This window comes from Ranitomeya imitator, chromosome 8 (genome assembly GCF_032444005.1).
Source record: "Ranitomeya imitator isolate aRanImi1 chromosome 8, aRanImi1.pri, whole genome shotgun sequence".
Classification (NCBI taxonomy): Eukaryota; Metazoa; Chordata; class Amphibia; order Anura; family Dendrobatidae; genus Ranitomeya; species Ranitomeya imitator.
In genome coordinates this window covers 190,314,768-190,335,766 of record NC_091289.1, presented here as the reverse complement: position 1 = coordinate 190,335,766, position 20,999 = coordinate 190,314,768, and the positions used below count along the sequence as shown (strand labels likewise).

The following is a 20,999-nucleotide window of genomic DNA, read 5'->3' as shown; positions in this document are numbered from 1 at the left end:
GCTGTAGATACATTCGGGTTTCTCCTCGCTGCACTTCTACTCTCTGCCTGGTGTCTGAGCTGTCTGGGACCTCCTTTTGGGTCTCCTTTGTAGTAGGACAGATTTCTATCTTGCCCTTCAGGCTGTTGTGTCTTTGCTCATCCCGGTATTATGGGATTACGTGCAGGAATTATTATCCCCTTCAGATCTGAGCTCGCACTTCTTGTAGGTTCCTGGCACACACCCTACTGTTTATATACCACACAATACAGACACTTGGAGGGGATGGTCGTCTTTGGTCGGGGATCATTATAGTGATAAAAGGTGGCTTTTTTTTCTTCTTAAGGTTATTGTGTCATGTAGACAAACTGTGTCTGCTGCCTCAGAATGGGGAGATCCGTGCATCAGGTCAGATATTTTTTGGAAGTTTTGAAATAAGAGCATTAGAAATAATGATGTGCCCTGAGGAACAGTCATATAAATCAAGGCTCCTATAAAGGATCATTCCCAAGACCGTACATGAACTTGCTAAGTCATGAACTTGCCACGGCGGATGCAATTATATAGATAAGAACAATGTTTGGGCGATGTAAGGAGGGGGCAGGAAGTGGGTGCGCGCAATTTTAGTTTTCCCTGGCGTTGCCTGAAATTTGTGGTTGTATACAGATCTCCTCTGCTCCCTGCTGTGAATGAGAAAGTGACTTTATTGGGCAAAGGAGGCACATGGGTCAGTTTGTATAAAACTTTTAGGGTATGTTCACATAATGCAGATACAATGGTGTGTGTTTTTTTTTTTTTTTTTTCCTCTAGTTTTACAGGTGGAATCTGTTACATATTGTGGTAATGGCAGATAACTGTGGATTTTACATTTGCTGCAATTTTTCCACTTTGATTTCAGTAGAGGAGGTAAAACCTGCTTGTTGCAAATGTTGCTGCTGATCAGTGTGTAATTCACAACAAAATGTGCGTCCCCTAGAAAGAGAGAACACTTCGGGGTGTGGTTTTTTTTTTTGTAAAGTTTACAATAAAACTTCTGAAATACTAACTGCTGCCCTGAAGTCTCTGCGGCTCCCATTCCTGATCCTCTGCTGGCCTCTGTATAGTCAGGGTATGTGCGGTAATTTATTGCTCCACCGTATCCTGGGTGGCCTAAGCCTCTCATGCGTTCTGTGCCAGCTCTGCACATTTCTAGCTTTTTGCCTTTTGTAAACAGGTGTGAACCTTCAGCTAGAAGAGTGATATCTGGCCGCATTGTGTATACAGACGAAGGCCAGAATCTCGCCTCAGTGTATAAACAGACGGCTGCAGAGAATAACATGTATAAGCCATGTGCTGCCATCCGCCTGGACCGCTCCGATGGCTGTGAAACCATGTAAAAACATGTAGGGAGACGCGTGAAGCAGTGACCGACATGTTGGGGGTCTGTACACACCTGTAGTTTTATAAGACAAGAGGCCAGAGTATAGAAATCCCCAAACTCATATTAGCTAATAGTAATGTATATTTTATTATAGCCAGAAAGTAGCAACAATTTGAAACATCAAATATTACAATGACACGTGTAAAACAGGAGAAAATGTGGAGGAAACCTATAGGTATGCTGAATGGTGAGGGAGAACCTAATTCACCCGGGCTAAGTATAAGAAATATCAACACGAGAAACCCATTGTCAGGACAGGGTTGTAAAGCACATAAATGTGCAAGCGTACGCCCCTATATTAAATCCCAGTCAAGTTATGAAGTACCAAAACTTTATAAAATATGTAAAAATGGTGGCGCAAAGTGTCCCACGCTATAAACAAACCCTGCTGCAATACCAACAAACTTCCACCAAAGGTTTGTCAAGGATGTGCACAAAAAAGAATAAATAAATATATGCATACCGATATATGCACTCTGTGCATATATTTATTTATTCTTTTAAGTACCAAAACTTACCCATGTAAAAAAGGTGAATGGTTCTCCCTGTTCCACCAGCGGCCCCCTGACGCTCGTTTCGCGGTCAGCTTTTTCAAAGACCCTCACCATTCAGCATACCTATAGGTTTCCTCCACATTTTCTCCTGTTTTACACGTGTCATTGTAATGTTTGATGTTTCAAATTGTTGTTACTTACTGGCTATAATAAAATATACATTACTTTTAGCTAATATGACTTTTGGGATTTCTATACTCTGGCCTCTTGTCTTATGTGTATTTTGGAGTTTCCCTGTGAGTCCTATTGATGCGGACAGCAATACCATTGTGCTCTCGGCCATTAACCCATGATATGCTTTTTGGTTTATGTATAGACACCTGTAGTTTGTAATCCCTAGAATGGAACAGTGAGACGGAATTCATGTGATAAGACAGAACCGTTACGTATCGGGTGCAAACTGCACCAGAAGGGCCCCGTCCACTGTAATGGGAGTTTCCTAGTTTCTTTTAATGGTGTCTTATTTTACTGGTAAAAATAGCTCTGTGGATGGATTTTAGGGGGAACAGACGGTCCTGTGTTTATGGGGAGTGTCACTACCCTCTCCTGATGGCAGATGTCGGAGGAGAGAAGATGGCAGGCATAATAGAGATTGTCATGACTAATCTTTTGGTTTTTTTGCAGGAGTTAATCATCTGCCAGACGTGTCTCATGCCGACTCATTTCCATCTTCATCCTGAAGTGTTCGGGAGGGTCACAACCGAATTGCTATCAGCGTTGTCATATTAGCTTGTACTTTGATGACTGTTGTTGCCCATGAGCCCTTTTGGAACCTATCATATAAGGGGGTCTCCTGCACCACCCTGGCCAGAACGGAGACATGGATCACCGTTGGTCTAGATGGCCACCATGGACTATCTCCTTCAGTGCAGGGGAAATGTCTAAGTTCTTCAGAGAGGGGAGATCTTCAAAGTCACTTATGGTGGTCCTAAACTATCCCCCCCTCCCTATTAAGCAAAATGCCATCAGAGTTATTCATAATATTGGTCATTTGGACACTTTAAGCTTCTCCATGATCATTACTTTTGTGATCATCTTGATTCATCTCGTTCCTGATCATCATTTTTTTTTACACTTTCTAAATTTTCATTATTTTGTTGGGCTCAATTTGGTCAAGGGTCTGCAATCTTCCCCATCTCCCAGGGTGTTAATACTTTTAGTGGTCTACGGATGGATCGATGGGTGATTGCACACTTATTTTTTTGTGACCATGACCACCGGTCTGTGTCATCCATGAGACCTGCGATGATGAATCTCCATAGATCTTCTGATCCACACGTCCGAGACGAGAGCTGTATGACTCCCGTGGTTCTCGTGTGCTGCGCCGGATCATCTGCCAGTGTCTAGATTTTCCCTGAAAATGTTTGCACAGGACCGGAGATGAGAACTTTTATCTGGATGATAACCAGTTAACGTCTTGTGCATTGGGCTTTTTGGTAACCAGACTATGTTCCCTGGTTCGGGAGGGATGACGGGAATTGTTTGCAGAGATGGATTTGTGTTTCGCTCCTCCTTCTCCTTCTACCAGTAATGAGTCACTGGAACAAGGAGCTAATTTCTCCACACCTCTCCGCCATCGCTCGGCTTTACTACCTGCCTTTTGTGCTTGTGTTTTCAGCTCGTTCTTTCCCTCAATATTTATATTGGCGCGCTATTGGTGTTGGCACAAAATCCACTCACAAGTTCCCTCTGTGCCTCCAGGATTTCTTCCGTATGATAGCACTTCTTAAAATCCTGCTTTTATTTTTCCAGTGACCGAACCTCCTGATCAGATTTATGATCTCTACAAGCCCCTTAAGGATCTTTTAAGGAGACAAAGGGGCTCTAGTTTGTTGGTCTAATGAGGGGATCTGCCAACTCTTTGCCATGGCTCTGAAAATCCAAATATCCCAGAAATCTGCTGTTGTTGTAAAGAGGTTGTGCCCTGTGTGATGGTGGAGCCCTGTGTGATGGTGGAGCCCTGTGTGATGGTGGAGCCCTGTGTGATGGTGGAGCCCTGTGTGATGGTGGAGCCCTGTGTGATGGTGGAGCCCTGTGTGATGGTGGACATGGAGAGCCGCTGCAGCACCTGGGTGGCCGTCCAGCGCAGAGAAGTTTTAAGGGTTCTTTGGAGGCTTAAACGGGCGATCCAGAGACTCTGCTCACTTCTCAGCCGTCAACCAGGGTTCTTGCTCGGCCCCAGATATTGGGCACCTTCTGGGCCGGCACAATACCTGCTGATACCTAGTAGGCAGATGTTATATCAAGAGCAAAGGGGAAAAGCCTTGGTTTATTATTTTGGGTTTTAAGATTGACTGCAGAAAAAAAAACTCATAGCGGTCAGGTCACTTTGCTCATCAAAATCTGTGGTTTCTTGGGTCGTAGTCTTTGATACATGGCAGAAGCACCATCTCTGGGTGTCCCCAGGACCTTTCAGTTGGCTGAGAGAAGGATATTTTATTAGAAGATTACTATTTTTTTTTTTCCCCTTCTTATTAAGATCTGTGGATTTTATGTGATTCCAAGATGGTAGTTTTCCATATGGTTTTTCTCCCACTTCTTGGGCTTTGTACCCCTTCTCTGATGCGTTCTGTGCTGCGTTTTTCCAGCTTGGCCGTATACTGGATCTGTGATCTATGTGAATGGTTACATTGCTTTACACGACTATTAGAAGCCTGGCTCCGGGTCGTAGCCCTTTTGGTAATTGGGAGTAAGTGTATTAGAAATGTGAGTTTTCTCTGAGCTGGCAGTCTGCGGCGGCTGGGCAGTCTGCGGCGGCTGGGCAGTCTGCGGCGGCTCGGCTCCTGCACCACCGCTCTAAGGCTGCGGAATAGCTCGCCTCTATCAGTCGGGCCCTGGAAATGTAAACATGACACGGTGTCTGTGCTCGCCTGACTCGCAGGTGCGGCCCCTGACAGCTGCTGCGCTCTCACGTCTCCTTTATGTACATCTGACCTAGATCTGTGAAAGCAATTTAAAGACTTTTATGTCCATTGTTGCAGCCTTTTTTTTTTCCTGTGCACCCAAAAATTTTAAAAAAATCACAAGTCTTTCATTAATAATGTTATTGTTTTGATTCTTTAGCTCCTGTATAGACCTAAAAATGTTCCCACCTTCGAGGGCCATTCTTCCCCCTCCTAGGGATCAGTTCAATTCCTAGGGCCACGTACTAATTGAATACAGAGCCCGGTCCCAAATATTCACCCTCCGTCCCATTGAGGGTTCGCATTTCTGTTCTATTCAAGAGAGCCTACTTTTCTGTATCGCAGAAACCCACCTTCTGAGTAATCGGACCCCCAGAGATTGGTAAATGATCCCCTACCCCTAGAGGGGTATATCCAGGATGTTCACATCTGTAGGGAGCGGAGATCCCGTGACCCAGGTCCTATCTGATGAATGTATTATATGTCTCCTTATTCGTGGGATCCGTGAGATGAACCTAATGAGCTGGACCTTTTTTTTCAGTAGAGGTTATAAGATTTGGGGCGCGTTCACACCTTACACACCGACATTTACATCACTGAATTACTCCAGCTTGAACCTCCCCCATCTGAAGCTTTGGAAGATGATTATTGCTGATGGTCAGTGACGGGTCTGCAATGTTAACCCCGTCTGTTTGTACACATGACTGTCTGTGGAAGGTACTAGAAAGACCTGAATGACCACCTACACAGTCCTATCGGACCCTCGTAAAGTTCAGCTGGATATTACAGGTTGTGGATGAGGAGCGGCACTGAACCAGGGGCTAAGGGTCAAGCTGTGGTTTGTTTGATTTATTTTTTTCCTCCCTAAGCCCATTAATAAAGGGTTAAACAGTAGTGGACACCCCCTTTAAGTCACCAGACACCTCTGCAGACATCTTTTCTTTCTAAAGAGAAATAAATTAAGGCATATCAAAATCCAACATGCCCTATGTTCCAGCCCTGAACAGGGAGAAGTGTGGATACTATACCGTCCTGTACACGTTATCAGTCCTGCCGAAATCATCAGTCACCTGATTTTCATCTAAAGACAACAGACCATTTAAGAGATTGGATAAAATAGACGTCATGGATGGTCCCCGATGCCCTGGACCCCCTCTAAGGCCTGAGTGTAGAGCTGCCACAGCCGCTGTGTCATCTAAACGTCCCCCGGAAGTGATGGCTCCTCCAATTTTCAGATTACAGAAAGAAATGTGTGTGATAAAATTATATGGGGTAGTGTGACATGTCTGGTCTATTGTGAGCGCTGCTAAAATAGGGTCTCACCAAAATAATCCAAAGAGCGTGGACAATGTGCGACTGTGAGAAATGTTCTGTATGCAGAGTTGTTACCAGGGTCCTCTAACTATGGTACCTGCTCCACATACCCACATGTTATCATTTTGCTGTTCATCCTGAGCCGTCTGGTTCATTAGATACGGAAGATGTAGACTAATATATCATTCACAATCAAAATCAGAATCGCCCACTATCAACACCCAAACAGCTGCATTATAAGAGCTGCCTCCTCTGCACTGTGGGGAGATGGTGACCAGAGATTGACCACTTCTTGCTTCGGGCGGCTACTTCTACGTGTGGGGAGATGGTGACCAGAGATTGACCACTTCTTGCCTCGGGCGGCTACATCTACATGTGGGGAGATGGTGACCAGAGATTGACCACTTCTTGCCTCGGTCGGCTACATCTACATGTGGGGAGATGGTGACCAGAGATTGACCACTTCTTGCCTCGGGCGGCTACTTCTACGTGTGGGGAGATGGTGACCAGAGATTGACCACTTCTTGCCTCGGGCGGCTACATCTACATGTGGGGAGATGGTGACCAGAGATTGACCACTTCTTGCCTCGGTCGGCTACATCTACATGTGGGGAGATGGTGACCAGAGATTGACCACTTCTTGCCTCGGGCGGTTACTTCTACGTGTGGGGAGATGGTGACCAGAGATTGACCACTTCTTGCCTCGGGCGGTTACTTCTACGTGTGGGGAGATGGTGACCAGAGATTGACCACTTATTGCCTCGGGCGGTTACTTCTACATGTGGGGAGATGGTGACCAGAGATTGACCACTTATTGCCTCGGGCGGCTACTTCTACGTGTGGGGAGATGGTGACCAGAGATTGACCACTTCTTGCCTCGGGCGGTTACTTCTACGTGTGGGGAGATGGTGACCAGAGATTGACCACTTCTTGCCTCGGGCGGTTACTTCTACGTGTGGGGAGATGGTGACCAGAGATTGACCACTTCTTGCCTCGGGCGGCTACTTCTACGTGTGGGGAGATGGTGACCAGAGATTGACCACTTCTTGCCTCGGGCGGTTACTTCTACGTGTGGGGAGATGGTGACCAGAGATTGACCACTTCTTGCCTCGGGCGGTTACTTCTACGTGTGGGGAGATGGTGACCAGAGATTGACCACTTCTTGCCTCGGGCGGTTACTTCTACGTGTGGGGAGATGGTGACCAGAGATTGACCACTTCTTGCCTCGGGCGGCTACTTCTACGTGTGGGGAGATGGTGACCAGAGATTGACCACTTCTTGCCTCGGGCGGTTACTTCTACGTGTGGGGAGATGGTGACCAGAGATTGACCACTTCTTGCCTCGGGCGGTTACTTCTACGTGTGGGGAGATGGTGACCAGAGATTGACCACTTCTTGCTTCTGGCAGCTACTTCTACATGTGGGGAGATGGTGACCAGAGATTGACCACTTCTTGCTTCGGGCGGCTACTTCTACATGTGGGGAGATGGTGACCAGAGATTGACCGCTGCTCCTATATTCTGATCCTCTGTTACGGTCTCTAGCCTTCACCTAGATTGATGGTTGTTTCTTGTGGGTCATATTTGTACCTAGATAATGGCTCCTGAGGGCCCATGTTTTTGTGCAAGAAGCCACTCCTCAGTCGTGTTTAACCACTTCCTTGCTCATTTATGGCTAACTGCAGGTAGAGATGGTGGGCAGGGATTATTGCCATACCCCCTGGCTTATGTTTGTAGGCACCCTTATTATCAGTTTCTGGGTTCTGTTTGTGACCTGCTCCATCTAATGCCATCTTTGCAGAGATAATCCTGTGCACCTAGGGAAATAGACCTGTCTGTCCATCCTGAGCTCCTAATCCACAAATGCTAGAACTACAAATGGAGAGTCCAGACACCTTACATGTTTGGCCAGTTAGGCTAACCTTCATCTGTTATGTGGCTTTCCCAGGAGCTTCTGTTAGGGTATGTGCACACGTTGCGGATTCTCTGCGGATGCGCAGCGGTTTTTGGGGTGCAGAAACGCTGCAGATCTGCAATTGATTTACAGTACAATGTAAATCAATGAGAAAAAAAAGTGCTGTGCACACTTTGCGGAAAATCCGCTGCGGAAACGCTGCGGTTTAAAAGTAGCATGTCACTTCTTTTTTGTGAAAATCCGCAAGAAAACTGCAGCAAAAACGCACAAACGCGATAAATCCGCAGGTGCGTTTTCTGCCAGGAGAGGCAGAATCCGCACCAGAAATTCCTAAGCCTAATCCGCAACGTGTGCACATCGCCTAAATGTTCCTTGTACTCTTTTCAAGAACTCAACCTACAAGGTGATAACATCCAACGTAAGCTATAAGGGTATGTGCACACGTTGCAGATTTCCTGCAGATCTGCAGCTTTTTTTTCCACGCAGAAACGCTGCAGTTCTGCAAGTGATTTGGGCGAAGTGCACACGATGCGGATTGGGGTGCAGAATTTTCCACACAAAATCTGCATCTCCTGGCAGAAACCGCAGGTGCAGAATTGCCGCGGATTTTGTGTGGTTTTTATGCGGAATTGATGCGGATTTTCTGCGGTTATTACCATTGTAGATTTCTATCATGGAAGGGTGCAGAAAAGCTGCAGATCCGCACAAAAGTAGTGACATGCACTTCTTTTAAATCCGCAGCTTTTCCGCACCATCTGCACAGCTTTTTTTTTTTTTTTTTACCATAGATTTACATTGTACTGTAAATCACAGTGCGGATCTGCAGCGTTTCTGTGCTGAAAAATCCGCTGCGAATCCGCACTAAGGCTACGTTCACATTTGCGTTGTTGTGTGTTGCGTCGGCGACACAACGCATGCAAAACGCATGCAAAAACGCATTGTTTTGTGACCCATGCGTCCATTTTTGGCTTGATTTTGGACACAAAAAAATGCAACTTGCTGCATCCTCTGCGCCCTGACGCTTGCGCCAAAAATGACGCATGCGTCACAAAACGCAAGACAACGCATGTCCATGCGCCCCCATGTTAAATATAGGGGCGCATGCGTCGCCGCGGCTGCGCCCGACGCAACGCTAATGTGAACGTAGCCTAAATCTGCATTGTGTACACATAGCCTTACAGTACAATGTAAATCAATGGCAAAAAAAAAAATGCTGTGCTAATGGTGCGGGAAAATCTGCACGGAAAACGCAGCAGATTCAAAAAAGGACCATGCCAATTCTTTTTGCAGATCTGCTGCATTTCTGCACCTATTCCATAATAGAAATCTGCAGGGGTAAAAAAAAAGGAAGAAATCCGCACACAAATCTGCAACGTGTGCACAGACCAAAAAAAGGTGCAGATTCTGACCCGCGTTTTCTGCCAAGAAATTCAGAATCTGCACTGAAAATTCCACACTCAAATCTGCAACGTGTCCACATAGCCTAAATTTCCTTTCCAGAAAGCGCCTCTAAAGGTACCGTTACACTTAACGATTTACCAACGATCACGACCAGCGATACGACCTGGCCGTGATCGTTGGTAAGTCGTTGTGTGGTCGCTGGGGAGCTGTCACACAGACAGCTCTCCAGCGACCAACGATGCCGAAGTCCCCGGGTAACCAGGGTAAACATCGGGTTACTAAGCGCAGGGCCGCGCTTAGTAACCCGATGTTTACCCTGGTTACCATTGTAAGGCCATGTTCACACAGTGCGTTTCTTTCTGCGGAACCGCAGCGTTTTTGCCGCTGCGCTTCCGCAGCTGTTTTCCATGCAGGGTACAGTACAATGTACCCTATGGAAAACAGGAACCACTGTGCACATGATGCGGGAATCGGGAAAAAAAGCCGCGCTGAATAGCCGCGGTAAAAAAGAAGTACCATGTCACTTCTTTTTTCGGAGCCGCAGCGGTTCTGCACCCATAGACCTCCATTGTGAGGTCAAACCCGCAGTAAAACCCGCAGATCAAAAATATATCTGCGGGTTTTATTGCGGTTTGTGGTGCCGAACAGCTGCAGCAGGAAGTGCGGGGAAGCGGGCGGAAGTGCGTGGGCGGAGTGTGGCTGCCCCGATCCCACCCCCCCATGCTCCGATGCCCCACCCCCCCGTGCTCCGATGCCCCCCCACCGTGCTCCGATGCCCCCCCCCCCCAGTGCCCTAATCTCCCCCCCTTATACTTACCCGGCCTCCCGGTGTCCGTCCGGCCGTCTTCTCCCTGGGCGCCGCCATCTTGCAAAATGGCGGGCGCATGCGCAGTGCGCCCGCCGAATCTGCCGGCCGGCAGATTCGTTCCAAAGTGCATTTTGATCACTGAGATAGGTTATATCTCAGTGATCAAAATAAAAAAAATAGTAAATGACACCCCCCCCCCCTTTGTCACCCCCATAGGTAGGGACAATAAAAAAAATTAAGAATTTTTTTTTTTTTCCCAATAAGGTTAGAATAGGGGTAGGGTTAGGGGTAGGGTATTTTCAGCCATTTTAACCCTAAAAAACTTCCTAGAAAACACACAGACTCTGCATAGAAAACTGCATCAAAAAACGCACCAAAAAAGCACCAAAAAAAGGACCTGCGTTTTCTGCAAAGAGCTGCGGTTTCAGTCCTGAAAAAAAAAGGAGGGAAATCAGGAACGTGTGAACATACCCTAAAAGTAAAAAAAAAACACTACATACTTACATTCCTGTCGCGTCCCCCAGCGTCAGCTTCCCTGCACTGTGTAAGCGCTGGCCGGAAAGCAGAGCGATGACGTCACCGCTGTGCTCTGCTTTATGGCCGGCTGACGCTGAAGGACGTGACAGGAATGTAAGTATGTAGTGTTTTTTTTTTTTTTTACTTTTACAATGGTAACCAGGGTAAACATCGGATTACTAAGCGCGGCCCTGCGCTTAGTAACCCGATATTTACCCTGGTTACCAGTGAACACATCGCTGAATCGGCGTCACACACGCCGATTCAGCGATGTCAGCGGGAGATCCAGCGACGAAATAAAGTCCTGATCATTCCCCAGCGACCAACGATCTCCCAGCAGGGGCCTGATCGTTGGTCGCTGTCACACATAACGATTTCCTTAACGATATCGTTGCTACGTCACAAAAAGCAACGATATCGTTAATGATATCGTTATGTGTGACGGTACCTTAAAAATACTAACACCACCTGTATGGTAATGGGCTTCTCCTGTGAATGTGTAGGATCATGTTCTCAAAAAGCCAAGGCTATCTTAAAATGTTGTAGGACCGGACCTGTTGCTTTAATGACCAACCTCTCCTTTAAGAATAATTACTTTTCAGTGCATGATTATGGGTAGCACAGTGGCTCAGTGGTTAGCACTGCAGCTTTGCAGCTCTGGGTTCCAGTCCCACTAAGGACGAAATTTGCAAGGAGTTTGTTCTCCCTGTATTTTCATGGGTTACATCCGGGTTCTCCCGGTATCCCCCACACTCAGATATCAGGATAGGGAATGTAGATTGTGAGCACCAATGGGGACAGTGATGATGGTGTCTGTACAGCGCTGTGTAATCATATAGAGTAAAATAATTAAACCTAGAAAGCACCCAGTGCACAAACTGACATGACTGTATCTTGCACCAGTTTACCTCTCTGCAGATGTTCTCTGAGCTAGTGGGTGGAGAATAACAGCAATATTGACTCCCATACACAAATCAGAGGCACATATTAAGAAGCGGTAGCATGGAAGACAACAAAAACCAGTACTTTGCTTTACATCTGTGTGTTTTTACAGATATAACTCTGTAGCTTTGAATCTAGCTCTAGGGGAGCTAAAAGACTAACTAGAAAGCAGCAGAATGGAGAATGTGATACATCTCTGAGCAGTACAGCTGTGACTCCAGCCCTGGGGGACCTAAAAGACTTCCTAGAAACAGCAGAATGGAGAATGTGATACATCTCTGAGCAGTACTGCTGTGACTCCAGCTTTGGAGGAGGTGGAGCTAAACGACTTACTAGAAAGCAGCAGCATGGAGGATGTGATTCCAGCTTAGGGGTGAAAAAGCATTTACTAGAAAGCAGCAGCCCAGCTCTGTCTCTCTTCCTCTGTTCCTCCATCTGCTTTTCCCTCGCCTTACTAGACGTTAATAGGCACCAATAATCGGATCTCTCGGTGAGTTCACATTTGAATAGTTTTTTAGAATGAGTTTAGCAGCAGAGGTGGCTCATAAGTACTGAAAGAAGCAGATTTTGCTTCTAAGATATCTTATAAAGATTCCTATATTCCATTTACACGGTGTTTGTTGAAACGACAGTGACCATTTATGGGTCTTCGCACGGACCTATAGTTGGCCGAACGCTCACTTCTGCACTTTGGCCGAAGTAGACGGGGCAGCGCTGGGCCAGCAGGAGGCCCTTTCATCAGCTGGCTGGGTCATTTATGCAGCACATTAAACTTACCAAAAGATCTGGCGCACAGCTATAAACTATACACATAAAAGGGGGGTGCAAGTAGCAGCATAGTAAATGACAAAAAGGGAGAAGAAAGACGCTGCTACAAAAATTGCACACCACCCGGTATATGAACATACCTGGACATAAATACATGTGTATATACATAGCAATAATTATACAGCCTATCAATATGTCCATAGGGAATATAAACCCTATATGGACATGTATGCTGGTAAACACCTACCTAATGGCTCATGAGGACTCTGAATACAAGCCTATTATAAGAGGGATATATATCCTGCAGAACCCACAGGCAAGTGTGCCAAATAATGACCACCCACCTGCCCATATGAAGGAAAAAAAAAAAAAGAGCCTAAGCAGTGGGGGCAAGATATCCCCAACCCAAACCTGTACCAACCTATGTCCGATAAGCTGAGGTGTCCAGGGGGAGAGACAGTGGACCCTAACCCCACGCGTATCGCCTCCTTAATGAGGCTTCGTCAGGGGAATTAGGTAGGTGTTTACCAGCATACATGTCCATATAGGGTTTATATTCCCTATGGACATATTGATAGGCTGTATAATTATTGCTATGTATATACACATGTATTTATGTCCAGGTGGTTTACAGTGGTTCTATGTTTTTAATTGTTTTTATTGTCTATGTCAATAAAGTGTTTTTTGCATGTTCATATACCGGGAGGTGTGCAATTTTTGTAGCAGCGTCTTTCTTCTCCCTTCTTGTCATTTATGCAGCACATCGCACCGTATAAGTGGGATGATGTGCTGCTGAGAATATACCTGCTGTATAGGGGCAGAATTACCTACGGTCGGCACCTGTACAGTTTGCATCGTCCCCAGTAAGCACCATAGTGAGTGTTCCCAGTACAGGCAGAGATCCTCCTGTCATTTCAGCTCTCTTCTCAGCTAATCACAAGGTGTCATGGCCGTGCCCTCTTCTATGTCACAGCTAGAAAAACGAGTCTTTTTGGTCGGCCCGGCTCCTGGCTCGTGTTTTGATCTTGGCTCCGCGTTGCTCGCTCTCATCACGACTTGCGCATTTTTTTCAACAACTTTCTGTTTAATAATTCCACGTTCTGCTTCCTCCCCTGTTTTGCGAATGTTGCACTGAGTCAGCGAGACCACGAGGATTGCAGGCCCCGAATACTCGTCGCCAGGATGACAATTGATTTTGTTTTTCCTGTTTGAGCGGTGGCGTGAAGCGAGGGATGTGCTCTGCGGTGCTCATCGGAGGAGAAGTCGCGGAGGTTTCATCAGATAAGACGTGTGTTGCTGTCATTTACTTATCTAGTAGCATAGATTGCATTGTCAGGTATTTCATCTTCCTCTCCGGTGAACAGGAAGTGGAGCGACGCCTGTTTCTTGCTAGTTTTACGTATTTTTAGATAACAATCAATATTTTTTTCTTTAATTTTTTCTTGCTAGATGAGCAAGTGCCACATTGTGTGACCTGGGTTAAGGGGGTCCGCTTGCACAGGCCGATGCGTGCCCACCACAATCTCCAATCACACAGCTGTCAATTTAGGAATTTGATAGTCACATCATTGTGAGGACCACATTGATCGATAGCACAAAAACGGGGCAACGTCAGTATTTTCGTTGGATCGATGGACAGGTTTACACGCTGCAGTGACCGGTAACCCTTGCCTACAATCATCGCCCTGTGTTGAAGATCCTCAAAGTACATCAGTTATTAAATTTCACTGTATAAACTGCAAACATTAGTAAATAGCAGTGACCATGCTCATGTGCTAAATGTCTTCGGTGTGCTCGAAAAATATATCCAAGTCCCCGCAGCTGTCAAAAAGCCGCGAGACATGCAGGTGCGGGTACACAACATATTATTCGAGCACGTTCGCTCATCACTAGCTAGAGATGGTGGACTTACTATGAAAATCCATCTCAGAATGGCTGTAACATAGAAAAATGAGCATTTTGTGCTTCTGTTAAAGAGCTCGAGTGTATTACATTTCTGCTCACCCACCCAGACTGACTTACTGCAGCTTGTACTGAGCAGAGTGAGAGCTTGGCACCAACAGGGAGGAGGAACTCTGAGGAGCTGTCATTTTAGCAGAAGTCGGTGGATATTTGGCAGCAGGGCAGGGGGCACTGATGAGCGTACAGTTAGAATATGTGAGTGGAGAATCGTCAGCAGCAGGGAGGAGGGATACTGATGAGCTTTCAGGTAAAGATATCGGATATTTGATAGCATGAGAGAGAAGTGGACACTGAGAAGTGAGCAGAGATTCGGCAGCAGTGAGCAGTTTCTATATGAAGTGAGTGGAGATTCGGCAGCAGCAGGGAGGAAGGACACTGAGGAGAAGTGAGCAGAGATTCAGCAGCAGGGAGGAAGGACACTGAGGAGAAGTGAGCAGAGATTCAGCAGCAGGGAGGAAGGACACTGAGAAGTGAGCAGAGATTCGGCAGCAGTGAGCAGTTTCTATATGAAGTGAGCAGAGATTCAGCAGCAGGGAGGAAGGACACTGAGGAGAAGTGAGCAGAGATTCGGCAGCAGTGAGCAGTTTCTATATGAAGTGAGCAGAGATTCAGCAGCAGCAGGGAGGAGGGACACTGAGGAGAAGTGAGCAGAGATTCGGCAGCAGTGAGCAGTTTCTATATGAAGGGAGTGGAGATTCGGCAGCAGGGAGGAGGGACACTGAGGAGAAGTGAGCAGTTTCTATATGAAGGGAGTGGAGATTCGGCAGCAGCAGGGAGGAGGGACACTGAGGAGCTGTATAATGCTGCTACATGGGTAGATCCTTTTAAAGAAAAAAAACTAAAGTGAAATTAGAGGGCCCTATGAGGAGATTATAGTTTTTAATGCCTTGATTTTGAGTGTCCATGTTATCACTGGGCACAGATTATTTAATGCTATTGACCCTCCTTTCCCGCTGTAGCTCCGGTAGTCAGGACATTTTCGTTTGTCTTATCTGTAGCCATTGTTTCCCTGCTGATAACCCGCCTGCTCCGTCCTCTTCAGGAACAATGCTATAAACCTTCATCAATAGTAACAGAAAATTTGGATCGAATATCACGTTGGCGTTTAGTGATAGCCTGTAATACAGCCGGGCAGATGCCAGGAGAAGCTATCCTTCCTGGATACGGTGCCAGCGGGACACTATGGTGGAAAAGAAGGAACTACTATGTTAGATGTGTCCGTAATCAGATTATAAAGCACTAATAGTGATCTTCAGCTTTGGTCACAGATTTGGCAGCCCATCTTGAGCCCTCTGTTGGGTCATCATCAGCGCTGTTGGTGGAGGGATCTTACTGATTAACTTATGTGCCCATCTTTGTCGCAGCGTAAGAGTAGAGAAGGGGGCTGGCTGATCAGGTAAAACGAGCGGTCAGCCAGCCCCCCTCACACGCAGCTGAGAACAGGCCAACACCAGTAATTCTCCTGTCCTGCACTGGGCCGAAAGTGGAGAGGCTGAATATGGGACCAAGGCTGAAAGCTGTAGATGGGGCACAATTAAGTCAGTTCTTTATAATCCTGTTACGAACGGATCAACTAGTAATTATTTGCATGTTGACCAGCCCATAAACCAAGACTGCAGGGAAATACAAATGTCTTTAGGTGTAAATTCAGCCACCGGATATCCTGGCCTTGGCCAAGATGTGCTGAAGGCATGTTCAAGACCCTTCGCCGGTAAGTGGAGTCTATAGCAAAAAAAAAAAAAGTAGCTCTCGGATGTCTCTGGTGGTGAAATAAGATGTCTCCAATCATGTATGGTCGTGGGAGAACAAACGGGGATCTGACGTGCTGGAAGCCACCGGTGCGGGTGATGTTCTGAGGCAGCTGCGGTTGTTATGAAATCCCAGCTCTCTGCCTCCTGTCTGATTTGTGGTCCGGTCAGTGATGGTGTCTTATGGCTTCAGGCTATTTAACGCTTATTTGGATTAGATTGATTTTCTTGCCATTCATTAAAAGTGGCTAATTAACGTCTATTAAATCCGAGACCTTATGGGACTAGAGGTTCCTGCATGCTGGCTGAAGAAGGAAAGTTGTGGTCAGAGCCGGCATATATGGAAACGAGGACTAGTAAGATTCTCTGTCCCTGGTTCATGTGAAAATTGGAATTATCGATTCATCAGACATTCACAGGTCTCCATTTATGGACAGCAGACTAATCTCTTCATCTGCACCTTGTACTATCACATAAGGTCTGGTCGACTCAACAGGTCTTGTATCCTTGCAATTGAAGTAAGGGAGGCATCATGTTATAGCGGCTGCTGATAGATGATTATAGAGGGGGGGAAAGCTGCTGGAGAGAATTAAAAAAAAACAACTTTGCTGCTCCTTTCTTGTAAGTGCTGGATTCACAGCTATACTGCTCAGTTTTGCTGCATAGTCATTCATGCTGCTGCTTACTGTTAAGTGTTTATCTTGCTCCAAAGCTGGGTTCACAGCCACACTGCTCAGTACTGCTATGTAATGTCCTCCATGCTACTGCTTTCTAAGTGTATTCACAGTTACACTGCTGAGTACAGCAGTATAGTTTTCTCCATGCTGCTGATTATAAACTTGTTATATAGAAAAAGGAAAGCAGGAATCTCTCATGTCTGTGTGTGCTGTGTATGGGAGACATGATAGCGGCTCGTCTCCATCCACTCGCTCAGAGAACTGGAGATGGAGAAGGCAGAGGAGGAAAATGCAGGATCCAAGTCTTATAATTGCCCTACCTTGTGTATGAAGCCTCCCGCCAGGATGACCTCTGCACCGTGTGAATATCTTGTAATCTAGTGAATGTGATGAATGTTTCCTGCTCATTGGATCAGTCTCCCGCATGTTCTCCGCTCTCTTCATGGTTCCAGCTGATGGACCAGCTGTGATAAGGACATGCTGATCTGGGAATACTGATCCTTTTACATTGCCTTTATAGCAAACGTCAGACCTGAAGCTACGCAGCGCCAGGTGGCGGTGATTTTAGTCTCGACTGTAGGATGTTTTTTGGTAAATGTGAGGCTCTTCTGAGCCGGGTGATGGTCGCTCCGAGATCATTCCTCTTTGCCTCTATGGTCGGTTAGATGAAGCCTCCTGTTCTCCAGGGGAAGAAGCGGACGGACGTCTCATTTCCAGTTATCGCAACAAGGCGGAGAACCATCAATGCGCTGCTGCCGCGGGGTCCTGGGGCCTTGTGCAGGTTACCACGATACATTGCTACAGCAAAATTTGCAGTTGTCTACTAGTGATAAAAAATAAGAAAAAAATCTTCACGTTTTCAAACCTCTGATGCTCCTGCAAAATGCCCCAGTGTCCCGCCGGGATCTCCTAGCTTGATGTTCTAGTGGTGGGCATCAGATGGCCGGTGGGTCGTTCCTACCAATCTGCAGTAGTGACATATTGCCCACTTTATCTGTCAGTCACCACCACCCGCACCTATCTCCTGAGCTGCGCTCCTTAACCATTTAAATGCCGCTATCAATCACCAGTTCACTTCTGCGTCCTGTAATGTCATCATGGGGTGGGGGGTTATTATGGCAGCTGCAGGTTTAAGTTTCCTAATGGGACAAAAAATATGAAACAAAATATAAAATTTCGACTCCTCACCCTTCTTCTCACTCTTTCTCATAATAATAATGATATTTTCAGCATCGCCGAGTACATAAAAGTCTCATCTATCAAAATGTAAAATGAACAGCAAACGCCATAATGTGAAAAATCATTATTGTGAGCAATATTTTATTTTTGGTCACCATACTTACCTTAGAAATTGCAATAAAAAGTGATCAAAATCTTGTAGCCACCCAAGAAAAGGAATTAAAAAAAAAAAAAAAAACCTACAGCTCGCCATGCAAAAAAAAAAACCAAGCTGTGGAATTGCGCCATTGACGGAAAAATAAAATGTGCTTTAACTGCATCCATCAACTCTGGCCAGCTTCCCCCCCCTCCCCCAACAGCATGACACTGCCACCACCATGTGTGATGGTGGGGATGGTGTTTGCGTTAGTTTTCTGACACACATAGCGTTCTGTATTTAGCCCAAGAAGTTCTCCTATGGTCTCACCTGAGCAGAACCCCTTCTTTCATATGCTTACTGTGTCCCCTACATGGCTTTTTGCAAACTGCAAACAGGACTTCTTATTAGTGATGAGCGAATATACTCGTCACTCGAGATTTACCGAGCACGCTCGGGGTCCTCCGAGTATTTTTTAGTGCTCGGAGTTTGTTGCCGCAGCTGAATGATTTACATCTCTTAGCCAGCATAAATAAATGTGGGGGTTGCCTGGTTGCTAGGGAATCCCCACATGTAATCAAGCTGGCTAAGAGATGTAAATCATTCAGCTGCGGCAAGAAAAACTAAAACTCAGAGCACTAAAAAATACTCGAGGACCCCCGAGCATGCTCAAAAAATCTTGAGGTACGAGTATATAAGCTCATAAATACCTCTTATGTTTTGCTTTAAAAAATGGCTTCTTCTTGTCACTCTTCCATAAAGGCCAGATTTGTGGAGCATAGGGCTAATGTGCTGTGGACAGATTCTCCCACCTGAGCTGTGGATCTCTGCAGCTCCTCATTGACCTTGGGCCTCTTGGCTGCTTCTCTTATTAGTGCTCTTCTTGCTTGGGATGTCAGTTTTGGTGGACGGCCATGTCTTGGTAGGTTTGCATTTGTGCCACACTCCTTCCATTTTTGGATGCTGCATTACACAGTGCTGAGGTGAGATGTTCAGAGCTTGGGCTATTTTTTATAACCCAGCCCTGCTTTCCTCTTCTCCACAACTTTATCCCTGAACTGTCTGGTGGGCTCCTTGGTTTTCATGATGCTGTTTGGTTTACCTGAGAACATCAGGGATCATTGAGGTCTGCACAGAACAGCTGTAGTTATACTGAGAAGAGATTACACCCAGGTGAACACAGTGTACTAATTATGTGACTTCTGGAGGCGTTGGTCGCTCAGGATTGTATTGTGGGGTATCAGACTACAGGGGGCTGAATACAAATGCACATCACCATTTTAAGATTTGTATTAGTAAAATAAATAGAAAACCCTCTTTATCATTTTTTTACACTTCACAAATACTTGGTGCTTAGTGTTGGTATCACATAAAATTCCAATAAAATACATTTATGTCTGCAGGTGTAATGTGAAAACATTTGGAAAAGTTCCTGGGGTGTGAATACTTTTTCAAGGCGCTGTATCTTAAATTTCATGATTGCATATGTATCCAGTGAGCGGTTGGATCGGTCTCTATTCTTTGTGACTGTGGCGTGCACACAATGTCCCCGTTGTACTCCTCCGCTATCGCTCGCTTCCTCGTGAATGCAAATCTTCGGCATCATTGTACAGTTAGCTTGTGAATACAAAGATCTTTATGGAAATCCGAGTTCATGGTATGAAATGTGAGCAAACATCATAAAACAAACCTGCCCCTCTGCAGAAATGAGCAAGTCATGGGTCATCTTAAAGTGAACTGTCCTTTTTGACAAGGCTCAACACTATTTCCTATTACAGGCACTTCTAAAATGTGCTGCTGCCAATTTTCACCACTAGGAGGCGACCTGTATACAGCAGTGACATGGATCTCATCTCCTGGAGTTACAGCAACACTGCCCTCTAGTGGTGACAGCAGGCGGCTGGAATCTTGTGTTGTGGCCCCCTTGTGGTGACAGCAGGTTGCTGGAATCTTGTGTTGGGCCCCCTAGTGGTGACAGCAGGCGGCTGGAATCTTGTGTTGGGCCCCCTAGTGGTGATAGCAGGCGGCTGGAATCTTGTGTTGGGGCCCCCTAGTGGTGACAGCGGGCGGCTGGAATCTTGTGTTGGGCCCCCTAGTGGTGACAGCGGGCGGCTGGAATCTTGTGTTGGGCCCCCTAGTGGTGACAGCGGGCGGCTGGAATCTTGTGTTGGGCCCCCTAGTGGTGACAGCGGGCGGCTGGAATCTTGTGTTGGGGCCCACTAGTGGTGACAGCAGGCAGCTGGAATCTTGTGTTGGGGCCCACTAGTGGTGACAGCAGGCGGCTGGAATCTTGTGTTGGGGCCCCCTTGTGGTGACAGCAGGTTGCTGGAATCTTGTGTTGGGCCCCCTAGTGGTGACAGCAGGTTGCTGGAATCTTGTGTTGGGCCCCCTAGTGGTGATAGCGGGCGGCTGGAATCTTGTGTTGGGCCCCCTAGTGGTGATAGCGGGCGGCTGGAATCTTGTGTTGGGCCCCCTAGTGGTGACAGCAGGCGGCTGGAATCTTGTGTTGGGGCCCCCTAGTGGTGACAGCGGGCGGCTGGAATCTTGTGTTGGGGCCCCCTTGTGGTGACAGCAGGTTGCTGGAATCTTGTGTTGGGGCCCCCTTGTGGTGACAGCAGGTTGCTGGAATCTTGTGTTGGGCCCCCTAGTGGTGACAGCAGGCGGCTGGAATCTTGTGTTGGGCCCCCTAGTGGTGACAGCAGGCGGCTGGAATCTTGTGTTGGGCCCCCTAGTGGTGACAGCAGGCCTGCTGGAATCTTGTGTTGGGCCCCCTAGTGAT

General features: G+C 46.6%; 1 protein-coding gene across 2 annotated transcripts in view; it reads left to right on the top strand.

Moving 5' to 3' along the window:
- The window catches only part of GNG12 (G protein subunit gamma 12), a 78,193-nt gene that overhangs the window by 13,590 nt on the left and 43,604 nt on the right, over positions 1-20,999 (top strand). The window lies entirely within an intron of this gene.